The 22,593-nt window shown below is 37.7% G+C and overlaps 1 protein-coding gene across 1 annotated transcript in view; it reads right to left on the bottom strand.

Moving 5' to 3' along the window:
• Window positions 1-22,593, bottom strand: part of mapre2.S (microtubule associated protein RP/EB family member 2 S homeolog) — a 93,560-nt gene that overhangs the window by 58,841 nt on the left and 12,126 nt on the right. The window lies entirely within an intron of this gene.

The raw sequence follows: 22,593 nt of genomic DNA, 5'->3' as shown, positions 1-22,593 counted from the left end.
AAACTAATGTGTAAGTTCTGTTGTACAGTACAGTGAAATACAGAAATTATTATTATTGCTCACCAGGCAATGGTGTCCATATGTACTCCAAACAAATACCAAGTGAGTGACTGTGAGTCATATAACCATTATATGTCATCCAATGGATACAGCTCATACCCTCATGTTGCTTATATTACGATTTAAAGTGGTTTATTTATAGCATTAAGACAAGCCTTGGCTGTTTATCTAAAATGTAATACCAGCACTTTATATGAGAATAAATGTTAAATTCATTACCCTCTAGCTATTTTTGAACTACAACTCCCAGTATCCTCATATAATTTACCGAGGTGGTTAAGACATAAGTGATTTATGGTGGTTTACAGGGAGCCCCATAGGACATAGATAATTGTGGAACTCCAGTGCAGGGTCCGGGGCAACAAGCACCCGGGCCACTAGCCTTAAACGGTGAGCAACGTCAAGGGTGTTTGGAAATTCCTCGTGTGGGTTAGATTCCCCGTGCCTTTTTTAAAATTAAATTAACCGTGTAAATCTTTATAGAAACGCTGAACTGGAAACAATGGGTGCTTGGTTAAGACATAAGCCTTTGATTTCAAATTCGGGCACCCTAGGCAACCCGGGCCCTAGGCATGTGCCTCTTTTTGATTGATTTCATTGATTGTAAAATGCATTTGCTCGACCAGCTACAGTTATAATTGCAGGCAGAGTTCCCAGGAACTTTGAGAGTAGAACTGTAACATACATATGAATCTAGCCTCTAAAATGCTAATCTTTGTTGCAGTGTCACTGACATGGGATGCTGCTCCAGCTTAGCCAAGAAAGTAGAATATATGTTATATATGTAACCCATTGTGTTGTGAGAAACGATTACAACTTTGTCAGGGGACATGTCACAAAAATTTTACTGTATGGTATGATTAAAGGAGTGCAAGTTGCAGCTATTATTGTCAAGTAAAAAAACACATGGCAACTCTTTCTGCTGGTGACAGTGGAAAATATAACATGCATCCCCTTGATGAAAATAAAACACTTCTAGCCTACAAAACACTAGTCAGCAACTATTTATCGTTTCATTAGCATCATAAAAACACAGAGAGAAATAGTGCATTTAAAAAACTCTATTGAATGCATTGAATGCATTTGTGGGAAAAAACTTAAATACCTTGAATTTTTTGAGTTTTTAGGCTTAAAAGCTTGAATTTGTGAGTTTACAAGCTCAAAAAAACTCAAAAATCTCTAATTAAAAAATTGGCTCGAATTTTCCTATGACAACTCCCATTGAGCTTGCCAGCTTTTTTTATGCTGAATTTTGACAGTCAAGTTTTTCGTGCTTAATATACCAGAAATTTGTGATGTTTTGTGCAAAAAAAACCAAATTGTGGCAAAAATTTAAATATGAACCTTGATAAACCACGCCATTGGAGGTGGTGTAGTGTGCCAGCAACACATGTCACCATGCCCCAAGAATGGAGTCTGGAGGGTAGCACAACAGGCCACAACTTAATATGGCAATTTGGCCTCCAATGCACTGGACCAAATTAGGTTTCATCCAGATATTAATTGGGCAAGCATCTGGAAAAGTCCATATGTTAGCCCAAAATCTTCCGGGGCGGAATCAGCAGCTTATATTGGCTTGTGTACGGACAGTTTTAGAGGTATGGCTGCTGGGAAATAACATAGTAGCCCTATCCTCTAAATTAAATAACAAAGTGCATTAAAAGCTTTTGTGTACTTGCACAACTAAAACACTGAATTTTTTTTTTGGTGTTACCAAAGGAAATTCACTATACAGGAAGTTTATCAGTGGGGCAGTGATTTACTTAACTACCTTCTTCGCTTCTCAAAATTAAATTATTTGCTTTGGTCAGGGCAAAAAACAATTAAAACAATAGGCAAACAAGAATGTATGTTCAGTGCCAGCCCCATACACTGAATTACTGTTGAACATGGGGGTACTGCTATGGCCCTTTAAAGGGGACCCGTCCCCCAAAAGAATTATTCCAAATCCTATTTAATCACATTAGTCAAGCAAAATGAACTTTAATTACACTATATAAATTATTTGAATCGTGTTTCCTTCAGTCTGGGAATTCAAAATGATAGCAAGCAGGCAGCAGCCATTTTGTGGACACTGCTTTTAAGGAAAGCCTTGCATCATCTCAGAATCTTGTTTGTGCACCAGAATGGGGGACCCGATGTCCATTCCCATGCCCTGGTTACACAATTAAATGGTAAAGAGAACGGGGGAATGTGGAGAGAGCAGTGACATCTAGGAAGTGCTGAATGGAAAGTGAAAGTAATTGTCTGCCCCGCCTCTATGCCCATGGCATAGAGGAGGGGCAGACAATATTTGATTGACAGCTGAGATTTTTAAATGAGTTTACAACAGCTATGAATGCTTTAATAAAAATTAGAAATTGGATTTCATGTTTAATTTGATAAGGACTTTTATTACACAGATTTTTGTGTCTGGGTGATAGGTCCACTTTAAGAAGCTATTGTGTTTTCTGGTCTGCATGTCCACCAAGGACATTGGTCTTCTGCTTCATGCCCAGCACATCATTCTGTTCCATAGACATGTGACAATCACAAAGTTAATATAATGAATTTAATGTCTTTAGAGTCTATTGAATTGAAGGTTTAGGGTTCATTGTACAATGTAGGACTGCTCAGTAGCTGATCTTGTCCATTTATCCTGGAATTGCTTTTTCCAAATTATAATTGAGAACATATGTGCTCTAAGATGGTCAATACGGTAAAACTAAGCAATGGTCAGATAAAGGTTTTCCTGAAAGAACAAACTGTCCTGTTAATAAAATACTCTTGTATGATATAATGATAAAGTGGTGCATCTCCCAGATAGAAGCTGAACTCCCTCCATGATAATGTGATTTATCATACTTTTTGGTGCATGAGTCCTGGCTAAATTTATAGTGTTCCCTTCTTTCTACCATACAAAGAAATTCCAGATGTTAAATGTCCAGTGGATTTTTTTTTTTACTCCTTTAAGACTGAAATAAACCTTACAGCAGGAAAAAATGTAGGAGAGAGTAAGGCCTTTAAAGTCTCTGTGAAATAGTTAGATAGTACTAAAATATCTTTGTCTAGAAAATATTTGCACTGTAGCTAGCCCAATAACCATTAAAGATCCTGAAAGCAATTAAAGCATACAGAATGGGGCAGATTTATTAAGGTTAGAATTGGAAATTAAAATTCAAAACTCACAAATTCGAGCTGGGAATAATCCAAACTCAAATTCAAGATTTATCATACGTGGACCCTGGGAACGATTCATATTCAATTATTCCCCACCTAAAACCTGCCGAGTTCATCTAGAAGTCAATGGCAGAGGTCCAGTGACCCATTTGAAGATGTTAATAGCCTTCCTGACATTTGAGTTTTTTTCTGAGTTTAGTTGAATTGGATTTAAATTCGATTTGAGTTTTCAGGTCGGTAACATTCATTTGAGTTTTTTCTTAAATAAGATACTATTCAAATTTCGAGGTCATTCGAGTTCATTCGAATTAAAAAAAAACTTCAACCTTTGATAATTCTGCACCTATATCTATAGTTTATTATAGAGTAATGCTATTTCAATAACTGTTCTGTTTCTGGAAACACAATTTTACATTCTTTAATTTTTAAAGAGTTGTGCTTATAGGGAATATACAGAACATGCAAGTAAACACATTTCCTATCAATAGGATAGCACTTCCTTAGTATACAGTATGTAGGCATCAAAGTTGCCAGTCTATCATCTGGAACTATCACAAATATCTCTAATAAAGTAGAAACTAAAAGAAGAAACTTTGTAAACATGTTTAAAATATTTTCTGTTTCTTTAAAATGAGAATGAACCCTAGTGCGCTCTATTCCTTCCCTCTTGGAACAGCTTCTGCTGGGCTGCAAATCGAGTCGGTTCATGCAGGACAGGGGGTATACACTATTCATTTCAAACTCCTTGTTCTTTACAGACCGACTCTGACTTGCACAGCATAGAAGAAGGAGTTCTAAGACAGACTCCTGAGAAAGGAGTAGAGTGTACTAAGGTGAATGCTGCAAAGAAAAAAGCAAACTAATGTGAATCCTGAATGTTTAAACATATCACCTGATTTTTTTTTAAACCATTAATGTTCTTGGTTTTAGTGAGGTCTAGTTTATTAGAGATATTTATTTCTATGGTTGTTGCTCCTATTTCCTGTAAAAATAGCTTTTTAGATATATATCAATAATGGTGGCAAACCCACCCTGAGTTGTTCTTTAATATTGTTTTGAATGCTTTGTGAAATGGGGATTAAGAAGTGTATCTCTTTAGCAGAGTGACCTATTCACATAATGAACTTGTACATGATGCTTATCAAACTGGTCATTGATCAGACCTCCATTCTAATATGGAACTATGTGGGCATCAATTATTTTCTTGTATAACAGGAAAAGCGGGGCTATATGGGCCCTAGGAGATGTATGTACATTTTTAACTTTGACCAATAAAAATTTATTTTTTAACAGATTTTTGGCCCTGTGGATTCCTCTGGATAGCCCACTTTTCCTGTTATACAATTCGGTTTTGTGCTCCCCGTGGCTGAGGGTCTGGGGCTGGTGCACCTGGACCACATGATAAGCTTGTTGAGCTATTCATATTTGTGATTTAAAAAAATATTATTCTGTTATTAAGTATCTTCTGTCACAGACGCCTATAGATATGTTCAAAAACAAAAGTGACACCAGAACAGAGGAGATTCATCATCAGAAAAGGGCTGAGGTTGGACATAAAGGTTATAAACACGACTCAGTGTATGTGGTGTATAATAATTCACCATTTCTTTATTTCCCGGAAAAAACATCCACAAACCAAATGGCTTCCATTGAGCAAAAGGCAAAAAGAGTAGTCTTCTTCTCAGTTGTAAAAAAAATGTCCAAAAAATGATTGGCATAACCAAATGACTTCCAGTGAGCAAAAGACAATTACTCTTTGTTGACAATGTTTCAACTAGTTCAATACAGATAATAATCAAATTAAAAATGTAGCTACACAAACTGATCCTCATTGGGAGAAACAACATTTAGTCACTGGACCAGCTTTTGCTTGCAGTATCATATCTCTCCCTTGACTGACTAAAGGGTTGATTTTACTTTATTAAAGGAATTCTGTTATGATTTTTATGGTGTAGTATTTTCTAAATTACACTGTTTAAACTGCAAATAATGCACTCTACCATGTAAAATTGTATTCCTAACCCAACAAGTGTACTTTCTTTAGTTGTAATATAGGTGTGTAGGCATCCATCTCAGGTCATTTTGCCTGGTCGTGTGCATTCAGAAAGAACCAGTGCTCCGCTATGGAACTGCTTTCTGGCAGGCTGTTGTTTCTCCTAGTAAATGTAACAGAAGGTGTCGCAGTGGGACATGGATTTTTACTATTGAGTGCTGTTCTTATATCTACCAGGAAGTTGTTACCTTTCCATTGTTCTATTGATAGGCTGCTTGGGGGGTATGGGGTGATATCACTCCAACTTGCAGTGCAGCAGTAAAAAAGAGACTGAAATGTATTAGAGCACAAGTCACATGACTAGTGGTACCTGGGAAACTGAATTAAATATAAAAAATCAATGTGCTCTTTTGAAAAATGTATTTCAGTGCACAAGTCTGCTGGAGCAGTACTATTAACTGATGCATTTTGGGGGAAAAAACATGTTTTCCCATGACAATATCCCTTTAACAATGTTATTATTTTACTATGAAAACAAATGAAGCCAAGACATAGAGCTAATCAGAATGACTCAGAGGGAGTTTTCAAATCCTAAACTAAAGGTGCAAACATATATTCAGTTGACCTTGTATTTACTTGGGATTACATGCTATAAATAAGTATTTTGGAAGTGTTATACTTGTTGTTTTTCCTTCTTCGCCTTAATAAAATAATTATTTGAGATGACACACAAAAAATAAAACACTACTGCTGCTTAGCCAGCACAAGCCAATATAACATAAATAATCTTAAGCACTTGCTTAAAATATCCTAGAAATGATTTATTCCTGCTAGACCGCCAGACAGTACCAGAATGATGGAAACGCGGATTTACCTAAACTAAATGTTTGCTTAAATATAAAGGCAATAAATTACAGCCATTTGAAATACAAATGCTCAAAAAACAACTCAGCCCACTTTAATCTGCTGTGTAGTTCTGTAGGTAGAGAAGCACACTTTGCAGTTACCTGCAACACACTACATTTATTTTTTATTCCATCTTTTTTAAAGCATTCTAAAAGTCTAACAATTCTAATTAGGGTTTCCTATGTACACTAGGAATAATAAGGAATGCTATAAGAAGCACAGTAGAACACTGTTATACTAACTTGTTATCATGTAGCGCCATTTTGTTGAGGGTTTTTTTAAAGTTCAGAGCCAGTGCTTCATATTTTCTTGAAACGGCACTAAATGCCTGGTATTGTCTCCAAGAAATTAATGAATCTCACTGAAATATAACCATAAGTTAATGATTGAAGCCAATGGCATGGACATAAAATAAAAATCTTTATGATGATAACAAATGTATATCATGTAAATCAGGGCTGTCCATCTGACCCCCCTTGTGTGGTCCCCCACATGAATGTCTGCCTGCTGTGACTGCTTACCATGTGTAAGATTTAAGAGGTATCAGTACTGAGATTAACTGGCTCCTGCATTGTTTACACCTTAAATTCAGACTATAAAATTCTGCATTGTTCACACCTGTAAGACATCTATTGTTCACATCCTAAAACCCTGTACTTTTCACACCTCCGATCCAGACTGAAAGCGCCCACATTGTTCACACCCTACAAACTGCTTGAGGGTCACCAGCATTGTGTCACTATATGTAACACAATATGAACTGTCCATCTTAGAGTCCTGATAGGTTTTCCTGTCTCCTGCTCTATTCGACCTGCCCTATGCTCCCTATGTGTGCCATACTCTGCCTTTCCTATGCTCCCTGGGTGTGCCATACTCTGCCTTCCCTATGCTCCCTGTGTGCCATACTCTGCCTGCCCTATGCTCCCTGTGTGTGTTATACTCTGTCTGCTCTATGCTCCCAGTGTGTGCCATACTCTGCCTGCCCTTTGCTCCCTGTGTGTGCCATACTCTGCCCTCCCTATGCTCCCTGTGTGTGCCATACTCTGCCTGCCCTATGCTCCCTGTGTGTGCCATACTCTGCCTGCCCTATGCTGCTCCCTGTGTGTGTCATACTTTGCCTGCCCTATGCTCCCTGTGTACCATACTCTGCCTTTCCTATGCTCCCTGGGTGTGCAATACTCTGCCTTCACTATTCTAGATTGTGTGTGCCACATTCTGCCTTCCCTATGCTCCCTGGGTGTGCCATACTCTGCCTTCCCTATGCTCCCTGTATGTCCGGCTTTGTCTGCCCTATGCTCCCAGTGTGCCATACTCTGCCTGCCCTATGCTCCTTGTGTGCATCATACTCTGCATTCCCTGTGCTCCCTGTGTGTGTGCCATACTCTGCCTTTTTCTATGCTCCATCTGTGTGTCATACTTTGCCTGCCCTATGCTCCATGTGTGTGCTATACTCTGCCTTCCTTATGCTCCCTGTGTGTGCCATACTCTGCCTTCCCTATGCTCCCTGTGTGTGCCATACTCTGCCTGCCCTATGCTCCCTGTGTGTGCCATACTCTGCCTGCCCTATGCTCCCTGTGTGTGTCATACTCTGCTTGCTCTACTCTGTTTCATGCAGGATGATTCCACTTTGTAGAATGATTTGAAGAGGTTCAATGTTGCAAGACTATACACTCTGGCAGAAATAATATAAATGATATATTAGTTATGAGTTATACACTAAATAGCAATGTGTTGGGGGTTTCCTTAATGAAGAAGGATCTGGGGAATTTTGTAGAAAACAAATTGGCTAATTCCAGGCAGTGTCATTCTGTTTTAACTAAAGCTAATACAGTACTGTCTTGCACACAAAGAGCATTAACTCAATGAATGAAAACATAATTTTGCCTCTTTATAGGTCCCTGGAAAGGCCCCACCTTATGCAGTGAAGTTGTGGGCTCCAGTCCTTAAGAAGGATATTAATGAGCTGGAGAGAGTGCAGAGACGTGGAAAAAAAGATGCCTGCGAGAGGACATGATTACTCTGAGAACATTAGAGGGCATTATAGACAGATAGCAGGTGAACTTTCATTTGAAGCAGTGTAGGGCAGTGAGGGCAGTGAGGCTGTGGAATGCCCTGCCAGATGATGTGTGGCTTGACTTGGATGATTTCTTGGACAAGCATAATAGCCAAGGCTATAGTGATACCAAAAGCTACAATTAATATAGATTTTGGTGTATATATAGTTTATGTGAGTGTATGGAGGGGGCAGTGTGAGTGTGTGTATGTGCACAGGGTTCATTTGGAAGGGTTGAACTTCATAGAATCTGGTCTTTTTTCAACCCAATTTAACTATGTAGCTTCTTTACCTTTAGCCACCATTTTGTTATATGCTGTGTACTAACTAACAGTGCAGGTACTAGCTATAACAACACTGTTACTATGTAGCAAGTACAAATCCCATCTACTTAAGCAATGGCATGTGTACCATCTTGATTATCATGTTAGTAAAAATGTGGGAGCAAAACACCATGTTCTTGCAAATTGTTTCTAATAATATGAATTATTTGATTAAAATGGAGTCTATTGAAGATGGCCTTCTGGATCACAGGTTTCTGAATAATTGATCCCATATCTGTATTTTTGTGCTGAAAATGCCTATGTTAGAAGTTTCAAGTGTTTCCCATTCAAATGAATGCAGAAGTGGGTGTGACACTTCAAACTGCACCAGGCAGAAAAGCATATACTGTACTGTATGTCCTTGCCATAACTATTCAGTTAATGTTTCGAGATTTATTAAACCTCAACGGTATTAAAAGTCCAAATTAAAAAGTACTCCAACTCAGACATGCCAAGTTCATGTAGAAGTCAATGGCAGATGTCCCATTGATATTATGAAGATTTCCTGATCTGCTCTGGGCTTTGTTCAATAATCCAAAGATTTCTTGTCGTCAAAACTGAAAAAAAGTCGCAGGTTGTCACTCCAAAAACTTGAATTTATCGGATTATTGAACGAAAATCAGCACAATTCTCTCTAATGAGAATCCTGAAGGTAAACGACATATTCCGATTGTTAAAGGGACCATCTGCCATTGACTTCTACATAATTTCAACAGGTTTTAGCTGGAGTATTTTTGGATTCAAATTGTTAGCAGCAGCAGAGCATAATTTATCTCTAAAAAATTTTCCCCTTTAAAAGTGGACCAGAAAAAATTGAGGTTTAATAAATAGATCCCTAAATATTTGATATTTACAAACCTTTGTAGATTAAGGGAACTATTTGTAGTTAATAGAAGTAAACTATTTATATAACACCAGCATTCTAAAATAGTTTAATCCTAGTTTAAATTCATGCATTAAACTTGACAAATAAATACACTGGAAATTCAGTTAAAACTTCAACGTAAACAGGAAGGGTTTTAAATGAGATTTACAGTACATTGTAAGCAGAGTCAGAGGCTCACTAAGTAAACAATTACTTAGATTCGGACTTCTTATTATCCAAATTCATACCACTGAGGCTTCTTATGAAATATAACACACGTGTGCCTTTAGCAAGAAGAGGCACAGAAGTATGTCGGCCATCTTGTAAAGAAAGCCTATCACTGTTCCACAGAAAATGCAAAAGACAATTCCTATTTTCATGTACTTTACCCAGTATTTCTTCCAGTCACCCAGCACATGTGGACTCAGGACCGGCCTTAGGGTTAATGGTTTCCTTTACAAAACATTACAGTGTAAGCTCCTCAACAATGAGAAAAACCCCAGAACATGCATAATAAAGCATAATATCTGCTTTTTCAGTTTATGATGCAGGCTGATAATTTAATATCCAACCTACCTTTTGTGCAGTACAAGAGTATACACAGATAAGTGATGGACACATTGGTAATCTCTTTCTATTTGGCACACTTTGCAGAGACAGTTCAAACACCCCAAACGATACTCCTGTACACTGTCTTCCTAGTTTCTATTGAGCTTTTGCTTTTTCTTATAATATGTATATAGTCACTTTGTTTCATGCATCACACATCATCACACATACATGGGCAGATTTATCAAAGGTTGAATTTCGAATTTATGTGAATTTTTTTTCTCTAATAAATTCGGAAATACAATTCAAATGGGAAGTTATTTAAGAAAAAATGTGAAAATCTAATATTCAATGGAATGGTCTCGACCTGAAATTTCGAATCAAATTTGAATCGTACGAATCGAGTTTTCCTCCAACAAAAACAACTCGAATATCGGAAGGCAATTAACATATTCAAATGGTTCAATTGACCTCTTCCATAGACTTGTAAATGAACTCGGCAGGTTTTAGGTGGTGAATATTCAAATAAAATAGGCTTCCATGGTCTCACATTTGAATTTACATTTGAATTGGGGGATTAAGAATCGAATGTGTGAATTTTGAGACCAAAAAAATTAAAAAATTCCAATTGGAATTTACTATTTGACCCTTAATAAATCTGCCCCATAGTGCACGTATAGAAGAACTGTTCAAGGGATCAAACATCCCACCCTTCAGGACTATACAAATCCAGTCAATGCAGGCTACACATGGAATCTGGGTATCATTTTGCCCCCTGTCACTGTGAAAGAGGTAAAACTACCAACATCAAGCCTTCCATTTAATGCCAGTTCAACGATGAATCAATAAGCTCCTATTATTATTCTTTATATAATGTTGATCCTAGAGGCCTCAATCCGATACCATGTAGAACAGTGATGCAAATATAATTTTTATATTGTACAGTCCATTTTAACAAGCTGAATACATTTCTGACACTATGGGGGTTATTTAATAAAGGGGAACTCCACACAAACATAACTTAAGCTTTTTGAAAAGTAAAAATAATTTTAAGCAACTTTGCAATATACATCAATTAAAAAATATGCAGACTTTTCATGAATTGTAATGGTTTGGAACAGTTCCCTAAACCTAGCCCTCTGCTATCCTGCTGATCTGTCTGACTACTTTGCTAAACTGTCTGACTACTGTAACTTTGTATCAACATGAAAATGCAGATTAGACCGCACTACTGTTACTTTGTATCAGCAGCCAGCTGTCCTCAGCCTGCATCCTCCAAACCCCACAATTCCCTGCACATGTAATTTCAATAAGGAACAGAACATCACAGTGCAATGTATTGTTGGTTATGTAGTTCCTGCATGCTGTCTGTAAGCTGTTGACGTTGTTACAATTTGTAACATCAGTGTTTAATCTCTCCTTCCCTTCCAGGATTTCAAATGATGCAGAAAGAGAAGAACTGTTAAACGGATGTATTTCAGCATAGAAAATGGCATTTATTCATAATTTTTGAAGAAACAGGTAACTGTGATTGGTGTATTAGAGGTTTCTGTGTTATGTAGGCCTATTTATCAAATTTTGGTTTGGAAGCTGGAGTTCCCCTTTTAAACTCCAAATGCCAAAAAATTGAAAAATTTTTATTTTTTTTTACTATAAAATCCAAATTTCTTGTGGAAAAGTTTTTTTTTGTGATTTATTATACTCCGAGGATGAGGCAGAATCCAAAAATCCGGCATCTCAGAACTGCCGAGGTTGCATATAAGTCAATGGGAGAAGTTTTGAAGATATCTTGATCTGCGCTGGGTTTAGTGCAATATTCTGAGGATTTTGTGATTTTTGTCAGGTGATCTAACATGTCATAGGGTTCCGGAGTACATCTGCAAAGGATGCCTGTTTGTTGTTTTAATTATTCCAATAAAGCTGGACAGTGATTTTTTATCCCATGTGTGTGGAATGGCTTTCTCACCCGCTAAATCCCCTACTTTTGTGATTTTTGGCCAAAAAGTCTGAGTAGTTTTGAGAAAATAAATGAGGTAAATTCAATAATACACAAAAAATCAAAACCCCATTTGGGGTTTATGGATAGCCTACCTACTCCCTAAGGCAGTCATCCCCAACCAGTAGCTCATGAGCAACATGTTGCTCTCCAACCCCTTGGATGTTGCTCTCAGGGTCCTCAAAGCATGTTTTTTTTTTTATTTTAAAGCTTGAAAGCTAATTTAATTGCATAAAAACTAAGTATAGTGCCAAGTAGAGCCTGTTGTAGGCTGCCAGTCCACACAGGGGCTACCAAATAGCCAATCATAGGCCTTATTTGGCACCCCAAGAAACTTTTTCATGATTGTGTTGCTCCCCAACTCTTTTTACATTTGAATGTGGCTCACGGGTTAAAAGGTTGGGGACCCCTGCCCTAAAGAGTTCAGGGTGCCTGTGGAGCTTACTCCTATAACGGTCTCTTTCTCATTTGCCTCCCATCATGAGAACACTGCACAGCTCTTGTTTAGGAGTACCTCAGGACAATCGCTTGCACTGAAATCCCCTCAAAAATCTCTTGGTGGTCTAGATATCCCTTTAAACCTTTTCCAATTATGAAATGAAAGAGAAGGCTGACCACAGGACTTTAAAGATTATGTTAATCCGGTAAAATAAGATATGTAGTATTTAGTTGTGGCATTTGATCTCCCATTAAACATGAAAAGCCAGTGCATGATTGCAGAGTCAATCCAACTTTCTAGTAGCGAGAGCCAGTTTGTAAACTTAAAACAGTCACTGGCACAGGCCTGCAGTCATTTGTTCAAACGCCATAAATCACTTTAATATATATTCATGAACTATGCTTAAAAATGTTTCAAATGTTGAAAAAGTTTTGAGCTTTCTGATAATAAAATCTGGGAGAATTATACTGGTAATGATAGCTAAGTAAGCCAGACTTACTTGACTATTGCACAGTGCTACATAATATGCGAGTGCTTATAAATAATAATAATCATAACAATAATAATCATCATTTAGCCAATCTGACTTAAAATTTGAAATATAAGAGAGTCAACTATCTTTGCTGACAATCAAGCTAGCAATTAGATTTAGCCAAACAGACTTTAGATTTGAAATATAAGAGATTCAACTTTTTCAAACTAAAATATTGAGACAATACCTGCATTAGTAGATTTATTTTAGGGACATCGGATAAACATAATTTAAAACAAATAACAAAAAAACCCAAATAACACCCAACTTTAATGATTTTTGTGCTTATAAATAAATGGCACATATTTTTTTCCTTCTATTGTGTATACATGGGCTTCTGTATCAGACTTCCTGTTTTTATCTTTAACCTCCAGGCCTAGGGCTTGAGCATGCTCAGTTTGCTCCTCTCCCCCTCCCTCCTCCCCTCCCTGCTGTAATCTGAGCCCAGAGCTATGACTGAGCCGGGAAACTCAGGCCGGATGTGATGTCACACCAAGCAAATATGGCAGCTGCTATTCTAAACAAACAAAGAGCTTCTAGAGCTGTTTACTCAGGCATGGTAAAGCATTCTACAGAAAAAAGAGTGTTATGGCTTGCACTATTGTGGCTAATCTATTGACAATAAACTGCTTTGGTACCTTTCCTTCTCTTTTAAAGAATGCTAGAATTTAATGGAGGAGTTTAATAAATGTTCGCCAAATATTTCATATACAGTCAAACCCCAATTTTACTTTCCTGCATTTTACATTTGCCATTTTCCCAAACTAACCCATTTCAGTGGGTGCATTTCCAGGATCTGAAGTTATATTTTCCCACATTTTATACAGTAATTGGGCCCATTTTCCTAAAAAAACACCTGTCTTACCCCTCTGAATGTTACTTTTTCACAAAACATATTTGGGGTTAATTACTAAAATCTGTTTTTTTTTTAAAACTTCGACCAAACTCCCACCCACAATTTTACCTTATTTATCAATACATTAACTCGAAACCATATGGTGAGGTAAAAAATAAAATCATGAAAAAATTTGAATCGCACAATTTTTTCTGATTTGACGCCCACTAATTATTTATATTATTGTGTGAAACCCAGCACAGATCATGATATCTTCCAATTGTAAAAGGAACATCTGCCACTGACCTCTACATGACTTTGGCAGGTTTGAGATTAAATATTTTTCAATTCAGATTTTTAGCAGCCTCGGGGTATAATAAATCTTGAAAAATATTTTTTTCCCATGAAAAAATGGTGTTTTCCCCTTTAAAACTCTGACCAGAACATTTTTGACTTAAGTAGATAAACCCCTTTGCTTCCTCTCATGTCATATGTTATAGTCCAAACTAACTGTACAGGCAAACCTCAGTTTTATATTTTCCCATTCTGTGTTTTTCTGGTTTCTTTTTGGTCCCTAGAAATTTGAAAATTTGGAGTTTGAAGTATTGCAGCCATAATCCAAAAACCCATTATCCAGAAAGCTCTGAATTACGGAAATAGACTCCATTATAATCAAATAATGCAGATTTTTCAAAATGATTTCCTTTTACTCTGTATTGCAGCCATAATCCAAAAACCCATTATCCAGAAAGCTCTGAATTACGGAAATAGACTCCATTATAATCAAATAATGCAGATTTTTCAAAATGATTTCCTTTTACTCTGTAATTATTATAATACAGTACCTTGTACTTGATCCCAGCTAAGGTATAATTAATCCTTATTGGAAGCAGAACAAGCCTATTGGATTTATTTAATGTTAAAAGGAGAACGCCACAAAACCCTAACTTTTTGAAAAGTAAACATAATTTCAAGCAACTTTGCAATATACATCAATTAAAAAATATGCAGACTTTTCATGATTTTTAATGGTTTCTAATAATTCCCTAAGCCTAGCCCCCTGCTCTTCTGCTGATCTTTCTGATTACTTTGCTGACTGACTACTTTGTATCAACAGCCAGCTGTCCTTAGACTGCATCCTCCAAACCCCACAATTCCCTGCACATGTGATTTCAATAAGGAAAGAACCATCACAGTGCAATGCATTGTGGGTTATGTAGTTCCTGCATGCTGTCTATAAGCTGTGGAGAAGTTGTTACAATTTATAACACCATTCCCTCCTTCCCTGCCAGGGTTTCAAATGATGCAGCAAGAAAACTGTTAAACAGCTGGATTGCAGCATAGAAAATGGCATTTATTCATACCTTTTGAAGAAACAGGTGACTGTGATGGGTATATTAGGGGTTTCTGTTTTATGTGGGCCTCGTTAAAAAATTTTGGTTTGGAAGCCGGAGTTTCCCTCCGAATAGGGTTATATAAATAAATGATGATGATGATGATGAATAGGGTTGCCACCTTTTAATAAAAGTTCCACCGGCCGGTGGAGGGGCGGAAACAAAGGGACAGGTCGCGACTTCAAAGGGGCGGGTCGTGACATCAAAAGGGGCGGGACCACCGCGTGTGATTGGCTGGGGAGGATCGTGACATCAAGGGGGCGGAGACTTGGCACTGCGATCAACAAGAAGCCGGCAAAAAAGGTGAGTTTAGGGGCAGGCCACGGGCTTTTGTTAGGTGTATTACAAATTTACCGGCAGCTACATTGACGGTAAATTTGTAATACCGGCCCCGGCCTTGGCAGGTGTTTTACCGGCTAGGCCGGTAAAACACCGGCCGGGTGGCAACCCTACCTCCGAATGATTTTCTGGTACACTTAAGGTATGAAGATCCCTTTTACGGAAAACCCCAAGTCTCAAGGACTTTCCCATACATGTACCATAATTTTCCCTAAACTGGAACAACTCTGATGCTTAAAGGTCCACAAATAAAAATGTTATAGTGCATTGTAATTTAAAAGATCTAATAATAAGAGTCATCATGTGAATAAACAGAAAGAAACAATGCAGGCTGAAACAGAGGTGCAAGCTAATAGAGACCACACTACAGTAGGGGGAAATAAATAGTTCTTTTTTCACTGAAAACGCCCCTCCAAAGCACCATGCCACCCACAACGGAAGGAAGCTCCCAGTTGGGGCATATTAATTAGGAGTGCATCCACTCCTCCTACATCACGAGATCATGCTCTTGTGCAAAATGAGCAACAATTGAGACCTTCTCAGTATACACATACTTCATAAAATACATTCAGATCTATTGCAGAATTCCATATTATCTACTCAGTATTGTGCAAACGCATAAATTACAATGATGAAAAACATGTTTCCATGTGTATAGCTTTATAACCTTTAACTCGTGCCCTGCTGCTGTCACATAAAAACAAGAAGCTGGAATTCCTGCTCCTAACAGTGTACAGACATTACATTACTTACATTATATTTGGTTTTTGCGCGGCTGTGCATTATAATAATAGTTCAGAGGCTGCCACCTACTGGACAGTTTCTAAAATATTCAAAATCCTATCTTATCACATCATTCAAGCAAAATTAACTTTAAATTACATCATATAAATTTTAAATTACACCATATAAATTATTTGAATCTTGTTTCCTTCAGTCTAAGAATTCATAATTATAGCAAGCAGGCAGGAGCCATTTTGTGGACACTGTTATTAAGGCAAGCCTTGCATCATCTCAGAATCAATGTCCATCCCCATGCCCTGGCTACACAATTAAATGGTGAAGAGTATGGGGGATATGCGGAGAGCAGTGACATCTAGGAAGTGCTGAATAGAAAGTGAAAGTAATTGTCTGCCCTGCCTCTATACCTCAGGCATAGAGGAGGGGCATACAATATTTGATTGACAGCTGAGATTTTTAAATGAGCATATAACAGCTATGAATGCTTAAGGGCTCTTACTGACGAGCGGTTGAAGCTGCGCTCCAGCTGCAGGGGAGCGCAGGAATAGATGCATTTAGCTTTTTTCAATGGGGTTGTACTCACACAGGCGCGTGTAGGTGCTGAACGCAGGTTGAGCCGCAACATGCTGCATTTTTCCTGCGTTCGGCACCTAAACGCGCCTGTGTGAGTACAGCCCCATTGAAAAAAGGTAAATGCGTCTATTCCTGCGCTCCCATGCGGCTGAACGCATAAAAACGGAACGCAGCTTCAACCGCTCGTCAGTAAGAGCCCTTAATAACAAATTTAAATGGGATTTCATATTTAATTTGAAAAGGACTTTTATTATACAGCTTTTTGTGTCTGGGTGACAGGTCCACTTTAACACTATGGGGGTTATTTATTAAACTGCTAAAAAACAGAAAAACATTTTTTTACTTTAAAATCCAAATTTTAAGTGGAAAAAAATCTAAATTTTTTGGGATTTATTATACCCAGAGGATGGGAAAATTCTGAATCTGAAAATCCGGCAAATCAGGACTGCCGAGATTGCATACAGTGTCGGACTGGGACACCAGGGGCCCACCCAAAAACCTTAGACCAGGGGCCCACCAAAAAAACTTAGTCCAGGGGCCCACTCTCAGCGCTATTATTTTTCCTCTTCTCACTCAACCTCTATTTGCCTATTCTGTTTTCTTTACATACTATAATCTATTATTCCATCTATTTAGCCTCATTGTTCTCATAGAAATAGGGAATGGCCATTAAATAGGCCAAATATTTAGCAGCATGAGGGCCCCCTGACACCTGGGCCCACCGGGAGTTTTCCTGGTATCATGGTGGGCCAGTCCGACACTGATTGCATGAGTCACTGGGAGAAGTCCCTAAGATATCTTGATCTGTGCTGGGTTTCCTGCAATAATCTGAAGATTTCGTGGTTTTCAGGCAAAATTCTGGAAAAAAACTGACTTTTAGGTTGGAAAATCCAAAAAAATCTGTACAATATGTTCTTTTCATGATTTTTTTCTGCTTTTTTTCTGCACAAGAAATTTTCGGGAAAGTGTATTGATAACGGGATAAATGGGCCTCCCCATGTGTTATCAATTCTTCTGTGGTATGAATGGAGTTAACTAGTTGGCTAACGTTTTGATAAAAAGTTCTGTTTGAGAAGGGCTGTATTTTTCTGGTCTGGTGAATAACCAAAGATGAATAACAAATCTAAAGTGTATGTATGTAGGCAAGGAAGCCAGATGGGTATTTTATGAAGTTAAATATTTCATACTGGAAACCTGTGCCACATATTTTTATAAATGGGAAAAATGTGTTGTTAAGGGACTTTTAAAGCAACTGCATTGGCCCAGTCAAATGATTTATGCACAGCCCTGACAAGCTTAAAAAGTATTTCACTGTTTTGGAAATTTAGTGGGCCAGTTACTGCCTGCAGTTCTAATATCACATGCACTCATTTCAGTTCTATACCCCTGTTTAAAAACACAGATATAATACTACTGGGAATACTATATGGACTTTTCAAAGAGAAATACAAATAATTTTAAAGGGGTTGTTCACCTTTAAATTAACTTTTAGTATGATGTAGAGAGTTATATTCTGAGACAATTTGCAATTGGTTTTCATTTTTTATTATTTGTGGATTTTGAGTTATTTAGCTTTTTATTCAGCAGCTCTTCAATTTGCATTGATTTGCACTGATTTGAATAAGAGACTGGAATATGAATCGGAGAGGCCTGAATAGAAAGATGAGTAATAAAAAGTAGCAATAACAATACATTTGTAGCCTTACAGGGCATTTGCTTTTTAGAAGGGTTCAGCAATGTCCATTCGAAAGCTGCAAAAGAGTCAAAAGAAAATGGCAAATAACTTTAAACTATAAAAAAAATAAAAAAATTAAAACCAATTGAAATTTGCTTCGAATTGAACATTCTGTATAACATACATAACATACATAATATAGGGGTTGTTCACCTTCCAAACACTTTTTTCAATTCAGTTGTTTTCAGATTGTTCCCCAGAAATAAAGACTTTTTTCAATTACTTTCCATTATTTACTTTTTTTATTATCAATTCTTTATTTTTCTCAATTTTGAACAAAAAAAAAAAAAAGGAAATTGGGGGAGAAGGTATACAGAAAGGAAAATGTTTTTTTTTACTTTTTACTGTTTTTCCAAAATCTAAGTTTAAAGTTGGATATTCCTGTCTCTGGTGTTTGAGTCTGGCAGCTCAGTAATTCAGACGCAGACTCTAAACAGTTTTGCAATTTTGCAAACATTGAGTTGATACATTTTTCAGAAGCATCTCTTGAGTATTAGCAACTATTGTATCTATTCTAACAGCTGCCTGTAATGAAATCCAGAGATTCTGCTCAGCGGGGACAAAGATAAGAATTGTATCAACTAAATGTATCAATTTAGCACAGTTTACAGGTTCGGCGACCCCCCCCCCCTCCCAGGGCTGCTTCAGAAGGTGAAAAAAAGACACTTGATGCTTTAATATTAGAAAAACGATGACACATCAAGTCATTGGAAATAGTCATTATTTCTGATGATCTATCTGAAAACAACTAGTTGTTTGAAAGTGAACCGCCCCTTTAAAGTTACCTTACAGGTGAACCAATGTACACCCAACAGGCCAAACAGTAACAGCAAACAGTGAGTTCATTTTAAGGTAAATATCTAATTGTGTTGTACTTGTTTTCACACAATTATGAATTAACATTGGGATGCTTCAGTCAATGCTGGGCTATCACTACAGAAAGCTCATACAATACTGAGTTGCAGTTGCAAAAATGGGGATGGTTGCAGAGAAACTGTGAGGTATGGGTGCCTTACTGGATTTGGACAAGAGGGGGTCAGGATAAAGAATCAATAAAGTCAATGACGCAAACAGTTCAGTTGGTTTCAGATATTTCACCAGAGAAACATGAGTTGATACATTTCTCAGCAGCATCTGCGATGGGTCAGTGCAAGAGCAGGCGTGGTCAAGATGCACTTGTATATGAAGGAATCCGGGTTGGCAATTCTGCTTATCTGCATGTCCAATATATCTGAATTATGATGTATGGTCTGGACCAGTATTTCTATGAAGAGTGCAAATAAGGAAATAGGGGTTACAAGTATGTTTGTCTGATTATACGGTTTCTGTTTTTTGATCTTGCATTTTAGCCTGGAGGGGTAATAGAATGTAATATGTAGAATGTAATAGAATGACCAGTTCCAAGCAACTTTTCAATTGGTCTTTTTTTGGGGGTTTTTTGATTGCTTTTTTTGGACTTTTTCCAGCTTTTTACATGGGGGTCACTGTCCCCATCTAAAAAAACAACTGCTTTGCAAGGCTACAAATGTTGTTATTGCTGCTTTAAATTACTCCGATTTCAACGCAGGCCCTCTCCTATTTCATTTTTTTTATTCTAATCAATGTATGTTTACTAGGGTATTTTGGACCCCAGCAACCACATTGCTGAAACTGCAAATTGAAGAGCTGCTGAATAAAAAGCAAAATAATGTTTGTCTCCAATGTTAATATATATGACCAGTATGTTTTACAGAACATCTAAAGAATAAGACTTAAAGTAAACTGCACATATATATAGAGATACATATAGCGAGACTGTGCCAATTGAATCCAAAAAAAAAAGCATTATGCTAAAATAAGAAAGACTGTGTACCTTGAACCTGAACCATCTTACCATCTGCAATACATGTTTAAATCAGGGAGTCTGACACTGACAAAGCACAAATTCTAGGACAGATGCTACACTGAGTGTTTAGCAGAGGATCAGCCGGAAACAAGGATATGAGACTTCCATTCCCCGAACAATAATATTAGTGTAACGCTATAATAGCACATTGTTACTAATCTTACAATGTCGTCTTCAGCAGGTCCAAAAGACAGAGAGATTGTGTGCTGTTTAAAGGAGAACAAAAGCCTCATGTAAAAGTTTGTATTTTTGGACAGCCCACACCAAAATCTGATCAGCACCAGTTTGCAGAGTACCACATCAGAGTAAAGAAAATCATTTTATGGTGCCCAAAATATAGAAACTGCCCGTGTCAGGGCCCCAATGGCTTTACTACACTTCTACACCTATTAGCAATTGCAGGCTCTGTTTACTTTCTTTTATACCCCTAGAACAAGTTATTTCGGTAGTGGCCTTCCCATAAAACATAACATTGGATATACAGATGAAATAGCCAGGTCACTTAAGGAGCACATTCTTTAAATAGTGCTGTATATTTTTAAACTGTTACACGAACTCAACCTGAAAACCTGAGAAATTATGTTGCCAGTATATATACACTGAACCTAATTAGGTTATTTATTAAACTCCAAATGCCCAAAATCCGAAAACATTCCTCTTTTTTTACTATAAAATCCGAATTTTTAGTGGAAAACAAAAACTCAAATTTTTCGGGATTTATTATACCCTGTGGATGGGAAAAGACTGAATCCGAAAATCCGGCATCTCATAACTGCTGAGGTTGCATGAAGTCAATGTGAGAAGTCTCGAAGATATCTTGATGTGGGCTGGGTTTCGTGCAATAATCTAAAGATTTAATGATTTTTCAGAAAAAAAAACCTTTTCAGGTGGAAAATCCGAAAAAATGTGTACTATTAGTTTTTTTCAAAATTTTTTGGTTCTTTTTCCTGCACAGGACATTTTCGGAAAAATGTATTGTTATATAAGGGGGAAAACCCTGTGTGGATTTGGTCGGAGCAGTTTTCAGAAAATAATGAGATACATTCGGACTTTGATAAATGAGCCTCCCCGAGTCACACTTTGGAACACTTGTAAATGTTCCTTTAAATGAGCTTCTACTGCCAGGACCCACGCCCACCTTCTGTTCCAAGTAGTGCCTTTGTGCCAGGCAGAGCCAGAGCTCATCAGTTGCTGACATAGGAAAACCAGGAAGGGAGGGAGGAGAAGGCTGTGAATAGAACTTTACAGTGAGTGGCAGCCCAACCATAACAAAATGAGACCCAGAAACCAGAAGGAGACCTTTTACCCATTACGAGGCCAAAACCCTTTGGCTGTGACTGCACAGTGGCTGGCAGAGGACACTGTGTGCTGCAATACAGGACAGCAACTTGGCCACTGATCAAACTTGGCCAACTCCAAAATGACTGCAATCATTAAAATCTCATGAAGCATATCAACAATAAATAATGCCTCACTGATTGCTTTGCTCCATTACTGCAGTGCTGTAAGTCAGCCTAGACCGAAATGAGAATGCATAATGCCATAATGGGATGGCTAAATTGGCTAGTAATGCAAAATACCTCATTTACTCAGGTTCCCAAAGGAATTATTACTTGTCTTAAGGCTTAAAAGTGCATTGTTTTCCCTTTAACTAAAACTGCTGACAGCAAACAGGTCACTTAAGGTTCCCATAGACACAAAGATCTTTCGTTGGTGAACGATCGATTTCAGTGCAGTTCGACCAATCCATCAAATTATCGTGAGGTTAGTGGGAATCGAACGATAGTGCATCTTACAATATTTCGTCTGACGTCGGTCATAAAATTGATTGGCCAGGTTAAAACATTTTTATCGGTCCCAGTGCAATCTATCTACTGTATGTTTGCAGGGCCAAGCAGGCAGCTACCCACAGTTTTCCTGGCAATATTACATGAAATGTTTTTTTTAGTTGATGGACAAATTGTACATTTAAACGATCAATTCAAGATAATCGTGGTCTCACGATAACGAAAAGAAAAATCTTTACATCTATGGCCAGCTTTAGTTGGGACTGTATTGTACTACCCATTTATGCTACAAACAAGTCAAGGTAGGGAAAGAGTGTGAAAAGATTCTGCCAGCAGAGTTCCACGCATCCATCTTCCGGGTCCTCGGTAAACTGACTGGGAGATCGTCAATTTCGTGTAATTCCGCAAATGCGCAGTTGTCGTAAACCG

The sequence above is a fragment of the Xenopus laevis genome, chromosome 6S (assembly GCF_017654675.1).
Source record: "Xenopus laevis strain J_2021 chromosome 6S, Xenopus_laevis_v10.1, whole genome shotgun sequence".
NCBI lineage: Eukaryota > Metazoa > Chordata > Amphibia > Anura > Pipidae > Xenopus > Xenopus laevis.
Note: the sequence above shows the minus strand (reverse complement) of the source record. Positions and strands in the feature narration are given on the sequence as shown.